We start from the raw sequence: 7615 nt of genomic DNA on the forward strand, positions 1-7615 counted from the left end.
GCTTTTGAAGACCTTGCAGTAGTGCAGTGAGAAGTCATCATTGTCTTCTTTTTTTGTCATTTTACAAAAGACCTTGGTCATTGATCAGGCTGCAGAATGTAACAATTGTATTCTTAAACTTAAAGCTCTTGTAAGGAACTTTTGTTTTGTGTTGACTTTGGCGCCCCCTGTGTGCAGAGTGGTACCTCTTTCTTGATGTTGAGTTTTTCCATTGCATGTATAATCAAATCTCACCCTGCTGCCTTTAACAGTTGATTACTCACATTAAAAAGCTGTTTTGAAAGGGTGCTGTTTACAGCCTCGCCTGACACCCACCTTGCAACAGTTTGTTTCATAGCCAGTTAAAACTTCTCACAGTACCTTTGAGAATAATCTCACAATTACTTTCTACATTAAGATGGATAAATAAAAAAATGTTGTTTAAGTTAATTTATCATATCCAGAAATGTATTCAAGTTGGTAAAATAATCTCATCATATTTACCCAAGTTGACTGCTCATTTATCCTTCCCTGACATGGACCAGAAAAAATATTAGAACATGAAGTAAAGTGGTATGGCCCAATGTGATATGTTTTTCATTGGGCCTTAAGTCCCTGGGGACACCCTGGTCTATGACCTGGTCAGAAAATATTCAGTCTGCCATGATTGAAACCAAAGACACAACTGAAAATATTTGCTTTGAGATAGGAACCTGTGCATCTGTGCTAAGCATCCAAAATATTGCAGATTATTAATTCAATTGACTTCTTTCAAATAATTTGATGTCCTTTGTTTAAAATATTTCATTGTCAGTTAAAATGGTTAATGTTTTTCTGCCTTTGATTATGACTTTATGACCTGCCCACTGTATATCACTGCCCTTGTATCTTGTATTTTAAGGAGTGCTCTACAAGTAAAGGCTATTTTCATTATTATTATTGACTTATTGATTCATTGTTTCATCTAAAGAAATATTGCAGGACTTATAGCTTTAAGAGTCTACCTCTGGCTATAATATGCAGATATCTTGATGCCCTTCAACTCCTGTTATCACTGGAGAGAAAGCCTGTGTCTGTTTAATCTTAATATATGGGGAAAAAAAACAAAGTATCAAAGTAAAAGGTTGACCTCCTGTCGTGTGAACACATGATTGAGCTGTAATGGCCCCCAATAAAATGAGACAGAAATTGTCCTTCTGCTACAGCTCGGTCACACACATCATTACCGCTATCACATGGAAAGATGAATTGGTATAGCTTGTTGTCATTGAGGGTTTTTCTCAGTTCATGCACATATACACACACACAGTACATGTAAATTACCTTTTTATTAGATGTCAAGCGTTTATTCTACAAGCTAGGTTTTCACTTTCCTCTTAAAGAACAAGACCTCTGTTAATGAACCTAACAGCGACTCCATAGCAACAAAATTTTACCCTGGTTCTGAAAACACCTTTTTCACTGCGGCCATCATTACTGATCTTTTAGAGACAAATTGGCTGCAGAAAATGTAAAAAAAAAAAAAAACAGCAGATTGACGTGAGCAGAACATTTTCATGCTGCTTATTACACAGTTTTTTTATGACTGTACAGCAAAAAAGGTAATTGCTGCATCAGTGTGACGTGTGTAACATGAAATAATAATCGACTATGAGAATGCAGATGGAAAGGTGATGGAAGACAATGATGTTATCATCATAAATACTTGTTACAGCAGGTGTGTATCAGCTTTTTGTATCACCTTTAAACATGAAGAAAGTGACATCTCTACCTTTCCTCAAATAAGTCATGATACAGAGTTTCTCCTTATGATAAATGTTGCAATGAAGCAAATACTCTTTCTAAAATATAACTAAAATAATATTTGTACATTGGAAACAGCACAAGAATGAACAGCGTTCAGAAAGAGTTACTTAGGAAATTTCATCCAAACATAGTTTTATTGAACTTTTTGTAAATCAGAAATAAGAAAAAACAGATTACAGATATATTTAACCCCTCTTATCCCTCATATCAATCCTAACTTGATCGAGGCAGATGGCTGTCCAACATGAGTCTGGTTCTGCTCGAGGTTTCTGCCTGTTAAAAGGAAGTTTTTCCTAGCCGCTGTAACAAGCTAAATACAGCGAGGTGCAATGCTCATGGTGGATTACAGTAAGATGAGATCAGACTGAGTCCTGTCTGTAAGAGGGGACTGGATCTTATCCTGTCTTGATGTTGGGTCTTTGTTAATAATTTAACACAGAGTATGGTCTAGACCTGCTATGTTTGTAATAGTGTCTTCAAAAAACGTTTGTTGTGATTTGGCACTATACAAATAAAGATAGATAGATAGATAGATAGATAGATAGATAGATAGATAGATAGATAGATAGATAGATAGATAGATAGATAGATAGATAGATAGATAGATAGATAGATAGATAGATAGATAGATTGATTGATTGATTGATTGATTGATTGATTGACCATCACACAATACCAGCCGTCGCACAACAGAAAAAGCGACAAATCGCACTTAAATAAATAATTGCAAAATGTATAAAAGAAACCAATAACATATCAAGCCATAAATCTCCATCCCTTTTCAGGCTATGTCAATAAGACCTGCCCTCATCCAGATTTAGTGGCTCTAAGATACTCAAAGAAAAGGTCCCAAGTCTGATACATGAAAAACTGCTTATCCCTTAAGGCTGTGGAGAAAGTTTCCAGTGCTTGTCACAGTGTTCATCCATTGATTTAGAGTGTGAGCTTTGTCCTTGATTCACATGACTAGTATACATTTCTAAGCACAGTGCAGCAGAAACTGAGGGAACTTTTTCATCCAGTCTGTGCAGAATAATTCAGACAGATATGTTTAACTGATTACACTCAAGATGTGTTCAAGGCGTTCATTATTAGGACAACACTAGTGTTGATGCGAAATCAGTAACCCACATTTTCTCTCACCCATACAAACCATTTGATTAAAAAAACATAATTCAAACTTACAGCTGACAGCAGTTTTCAGTATATTTGTCATTTCATATGTCCCATTGTGTTGTAATTTTGTTTTAGTGTTTGTGTTGCTGTATGTTAGAGCTGTCAAATTGCTCTTTTTCTGTGGTCTATCATTACACACACAATAACATGACTTATCTCTACTGGACTTCTTTTACTAGCTCCTGAGAGTTTGAGGACTTGTGCTGCACTTTTATTTGCAGACATCTCTTCAGCTGTAATACAAGCAGCACCACATTTTATCCAATCATTTAATGTAATTAGAATCTTGAGAATGGTGTGTTATCTTAAAAGAAGCTGTTGTCCTCAGGCTCATCACAGGGGTGTGTCCTGTTATATACTTTGTATACAATGACTGGAGGAGTCGCCATACTGACAGGCATGTCCTGAAAATTGCTGACGGCACAGTTTTAGTCTGCTTCGTGATGGAGAGGTTGTTAATGGGCCAGCTGTAAAAGATTTTGAAGAGTGGTGTAACAGATGTTAAATGTACAAAAGCTTGAGACATAGTCATTGATTTTAGAAAGAAAACACTTCCACCTCGCCCAACCACAGTCAAGGGCACAGTTGTGGAGATGGTTGAGTTCTATAAGTACTTGGAGACAGTGATTGATAAAAACTTTAACCATGACCTGAGCACATCCAAAATCACCAAAAAGGTCCTGCAGAGAATGTTATTCCTGCGCAGACTAAATTACTTTTATGATGATAAGGCTTTGATGGTTTTTTTCTACAGATCCTTTTAACTTTTTGTTTAATTTGATTTTATAGTACCCTTGTAGTGCAAAACAAAAATCACCCATCCAAAATTGTCACAGAAGCCAGCAAGATAATTGGCATGCCGCAGCTCTCTCTCACAAAGATATTTTACAGACAAGTTGTGCAGACGGCTCGGTCAGTGTTTTCCAGCTCTGACCACCCACTCTAAGAGGAATTCATTCCTCTTCCCTCTGGTTGGAGATATAGGCTCCCTAAAGGAAGAACAAATAGGTATAAATTTTCCTTTGTTCCATGTCTAAGCAATGCAATTAACTTGCATGACTCTTGAGTGCACCGTTTTTGTGGCACTTATGATTTTCTAATGACACTTTAGAAAAGACTGTGATCACTCCTTTCAGGGAAATTTCTAAAAATGACTAATTTAATGAAAGACTGGGATCACTCCTTTTACAGAGACTTTTACATTATTTTTAATGGCACATTTTACTCTGAAACGAGGATTGGGATTGCTTATAATTGGTTGTTTGTTGTGTGCTACTACTATGACCACTATATGTTGTGTTTTTAACTGCATACCAGATTTCTTCTTGAGGGGCAATAAAAGCTCTGAACTAGACTGATAACAGACCACAAAGAAATAAGTGTAATTTAAAGTGTTGGGAAAAGTGTACATGGAAACTACTTTTTTCTGTTCTCTGACAATTTATCAGAAAGGATGATGATATGATGTTAATGAGAAAGAATAGAAATGATGAGCGACACATTTTTGCATTTCTGTATTTCAGAGAGGCAGAATCACTAACAAGCTATCTCAATGTATCCTCCACACAGCTGTTGGTCACAGCTGGAGGCTTCGCAGGTCTAAAACCTTTTTTCTTCAAAGACATGAATTTATGGAGCATTTGTTTTTTTTCCTACTTTTTTTTGCAGGATATCTGTTGTATTTAAGTTATGAGTCACGTAAATATTGTTCATCCTCTACTGTTATTGTTAAGAGCTTCAACATTATTCTGCCATGAGAGTTAGTACATGTAGTTTCTCAATTTTGTAACCGTTGAATTGGAGGCTCATTGTTCTACTGATAACTCACAGTGTGTCATTTGAAAAAATACATCCCTTTACACTGATTATTTGGTTGTTGAAGGTGCTCCCTTACTCATTTATGGGTCTCATTTTTCAATGGCTTGGCTAGCTACTCAGTTGAGTTTCATTCAGTGGTTTCAAATGGAATAAGCTCCAGATAAAAATCTGTCCAGATGGATGTATAACCAAATGAAGCCAATCACAAGTTTGAAATTCAGAAAAAAGTGAAAAGATTTAATATCACAGTAAGCTGCTTTAAAATTCTTCAACTAAGAGATTATGAGTTATGGAAAAAGAGAGAAAATCTGAAAGATTTTTCAAAAATAAACAGCATATCAACAGGCAGTCGTTCCAGAGTTTATGACCTCAAAAATAAAAAGCTGTAAGGATTTGAGGGCAGAATTTATATGATGAAATTTCAGGCATTGCTCAACACGTCTGACAGTCAGTGAGGATCTTCAATAAAATTATAACAGTTGTAACCAGCATGCAACCATCTTAGTATTAAGCACCTGACCAAATGGCATAAGAATGGTTGGATTTGCAGCTCACTTTAAGATGGGGTGAGGTTGATTCAAGAGGTGGTCTGGAAATGTACACACAGGTTCATACTGATTCATGTGGGTCCATCAGAAAGACAGGGCACAACTAGAACAAACACAGAGATCCTCCTCTGCAGGGCCTCATCCTCAGGCTTCTGATCCAGGTTTATAGTTTATTGAGTTGTCTGACTTTTGCAGCACTTATTTGAGGACAGTGGATGATTAAGTGATTTAAAGGTGTTCTTTTAGATCAGACAGTAGGGTGATGTCATCCAGAAACAGGCCTCCGAGCAGCTCTGTGATTAATGGAGCAACTCCTGTGGGACTCTTTGACAGCAGCCACAGTCACTTCACTGGGACACAAGGATGTTTTTGAGTCACAGCTTACAGAGTTACATTTAAAACCTTCACAGATTCAGCTGTACGATGAAATCCTCAGCTCTGGAAATTTTGACCTGCTGTGAAAAACACAACATAAAGTCTGGTGGTGAGTTTGGACTTCTCCTTAAGATTATAATTTCTTATCTACCTTCCTTTAGCAGCTTCGAAGAGTACAAACATTTCAGTAGGAGTCAAAACTTTTACAAAATTACCATGTCTTATAGCTTTTGAAAAATGAATATGGTTACCTTTAATGTGAGAAACCATTTAACTTTCCATGATCAGAGGTTAAAAGATTACGTTATTTCTATTTCACTGAAAAGGAAAAAGACAATCTTTGCCTATGAGTGATAAACAACATTGAAATTCAAAGGACTCTCTGAAGTTTGCTCTGCAGAAGGCTCACTGTACATATTACAAGTGTGTTGCCTGAATCTTCCAGGCACTTCTGAGAAGTTGCATCATCTGCATCATGCTGCAGCGATGCAACAACCACGATATCTGTGTTTATGGGCTTTAAAAGGATTGGCCGTGTGTGTGTGCATGCATGTGTGGGTATGAATGTGCAGGCATGTGTGAATATTCATCCCCATTTTGACCAGGAGCATTGATAGAGTACACAGGGATTACGCACATAAATTTACACTCCCACACAAAACGGTGGAAATAACTACATCTTCTCTGAGGCAGCGATGCATATTTATCAAGGCGTAGACGCCCTTGGCCACAAACTACTGCCATTATAGTGAGATGGGAGTGAGCTGACTGTCTGGTGCAGAGGGATCGCCCTGAAGCCTCAGCCTGCTCTGCTTTATCATTATGAGAAGGAGACTGGTGGACTTCAGCAACAGGCCACAGAAGGGTCAGCAGGGATTTGACGTGTGCAGCCAAATGGCTTGTATCACCTGTGCTTCCTGGGCAGGTTTCATGAGAGTGTGGATGTAACTCTTGAAGCATACGTAGAGGCTTAACATATTAAATTCTTACTGCATCACCATGCAGGATATTATGATAAAGCTATATAGATAGAGTGGGTTTATGTGACCACGTAGCAGCCATTTTTCTTTGAAGATTTGCCCAAGGTGGTGGGGAGCTGAAGGGCTGTTTCATTGTTGTACTGCTGTTTCAGGTTGTAAGACATTATGAACGTAGTTTTCATGACACCAGCAACAAAAAAGAGTAAACTGTGGAATTGTTATAAAAAGCTGTGAAATAATTACATGTCAAATATCACTACGTGATGTATAACCTAAGATACAGGGCTGCAACATTCAACCATTGTCATAGCTTTCCACCCTGATTGACAGAAAAAGAGAATAGAGCCAACTGTGAATATAGTGAATAAGAAGTTATCACTCTATCTGCATTTTCTTTGAAAATGCCTCCTCCCGCAGAAGGTCGTAGTTTGCATCAGGGGCTGACTCTCTTGCTGCAGTCCATATTAAGGGCATTATTAAAGGCCTTTGTGTGCATGTCCTCTCTGCGCCTGCACAGCTCTGCATGGTAAACAGGAAAATGGCTACCTCATTACCTCACATCTAAACACAACAGCACTGATCAAATGCATGCCATGCAGAACAATCAAGGGTCATTGAACAATAGATTTTTTGGCGCTGTTTTTTAAAATATAAATAGCCAAAAAGAGATCACTCTCCCTGTGCAAGTCCATCTCAGATTGCTCAGCGACTTCAGTACTTGAGTGTTCTGTCCTTGAACGTATGAAACACACACAAAGCTCTGCCTTAGTACAGAAGAAAAGTAGAAAATATCGGCTCAGAGTAGCATGTGAGGCTTTTTCTCAGAACTCTAGCAGATCATAGTGAATTATGTTCACTGAATAATTAGCGAATAACCTGTTAAGGGCAGCAGCTGAAGGTTGTTGGGAGTCGCTAATGAATAGTCTCATAATC

This window comes from Notolabrus celidotus, chromosome 8, assembly GCF_009762535.1.
Source record: "Notolabrus celidotus isolate fNotCel1 chromosome 8, fNotCel1.pri, whole genome shotgun sequence".
Classification (NCBI taxonomy): domain Eukaryota; kingdom Metazoa; phylum Chordata; class Actinopteri; order Labriformes; family Labridae; genus Notolabrus; species Notolabrus celidotus.